This window comes from Silene latifolia, unplaced genomic scaffold (assembly GCF_048544455.1).
Source record: "Silene latifolia isolate original U9 population unplaced genomic scaffold, ASM4854445v1 scaffold_132, whole genome shotgun sequence".
NCBI lineage: Eukaryota > Viridiplantae > Streptophyta > Magnoliopsida > Caryophyllales > Caryophyllaceae > Silene > Silene latifolia.
The window spans coordinates 146,169-147,822 of record NW_027413132.1 but is presented as its reverse complement, the minus strand read 5'-3'; positions in this window follow the sequence as shown (position 1 = coordinate 147,822).

The following is a 1,654-nucleotide window of genomic DNA, read 5'->3' as shown; positions in this document are numbered from 1 at the left end:
TAATAATAATAATAGAATTAGTAAAGCAGTAAGTGGAAGTTTTACCTATGGAAAGAATAAATATGTAATAATATTAATTATATTAGTTATTCCTATAATAATTGGAATAAGGAAATAGTTGTTAGTTTTCTAATCAACGTCATATACTCTCTAATTCGAGACTATAAATACACAATAATCTGAATATAATTCATAAAATTAGAAGGAAGAAATTTAAAGGAAAGAAGAAAGAAATTAAGGAAGAGAAAAGCAAAAGGATTAACTTTTATTATCGCCTCAAGGTAATACTTTGAACCGTCTCATGTATACTCTTTGCTATGCTATAACTCGTAAAATAGACCACCATAGATCAGGTCGTAAGTACCGTTGTGACCGTGGATGACCAAGGATCACCGTTGAACTGATTTGACCACCGTTGACTGACGGGAGAGGGCGGTTTCAGGCGAGTTTCGAGGGCTGGTTGTGTTGCGGGTTTTGTGTCGTTTTGACCCCTTATTCAGGACGTGACTCATCTGGGTTTAGTAGGGATAAGTCAGGGTGGTTGGGTCGACCGTGCTGGTGGATGTTCGGGTGGTTTGTGGTGGTGGTGGCCAGAATTACGCGAAAACAGGAGAGATGCAGGGGTTTCGTGCGAGTTGTCGTGACCGTCTTAAAACGAGCATTGTGACTTCGTCAGTTGATCATTGGGGAAGTGGGGACCACCTCTAGAATCTCCATGGTACAGTGGTGTCAACGGTGGTGGCCAGAGGTGGTGTGGTTGTCTGTATTGGCTGTGGTTGAGTGTATAAGACAGTGTGTCTGTAAGGGTGGTGTTGTATGTCGGTTTGAGTAGGAAGTTTGTAGTTTATTTGGGTTGACCTGTTTGTGACCGTGTAGGGTGGTGGGACCATTGGGTCCACCTTGGGCCAGAGGAGGACCACGGTGGTGGCCACTGGTGGCTAGGTTGGTGATTGTATGGGTGTTGCGAGTTGGTTAAACATGTTAAGGAAATTGGGTGTTTTGTGTTGGTATTGGTAGTGTCGTGTATGTGGGGGTGCTAGGGCTGACTCGTGTGGTGGTTGTAGAGGTTGCACGTGAGTGTCGTTGGTGTGGTTGTGTAGGTGGCAGTGAGGACCCAAGGTAGGAATGGTTGTGTGTTGTTATCGGTGTCGGGTTAGGATGAGAATGGTGGATGAAAGTGGGTGTTTTGGTGTCGAGTCAAGGGAGTTTATGAATCGGGTTTTGGGTTATAATTGAATCGGGTTTTTAAATATCGTAAACCTTTAATAATAATAAATAATTAATAATTAATTTGATTAATTAGTATAATTATAAATTAGTAATTAATAATGGGAAGTAATGATTAATAATTGATGGAAGAATTATAATATTTTGATTAGGTGACGATTGTGAAGAAAATTATAATCGGGTCGGATTGCTTTATTATTTGGATCGCTTTGAGCTGCTTGATTTGGATTTGCTTGCCAGGTAGGATAGCTACTCAATCACTTTAATGTTTATACTTGAATGATATTATCTGATTGTATTGGTTGAATTATTTGAAATTGTGATGGAATGATATATGTTTGTTGGTTGGTTATATTGATGATTTAATTATTGACTACCTCAGCTCGTGACTGAGATGATTTAATTATTGACTACCTCAGATCGTGAC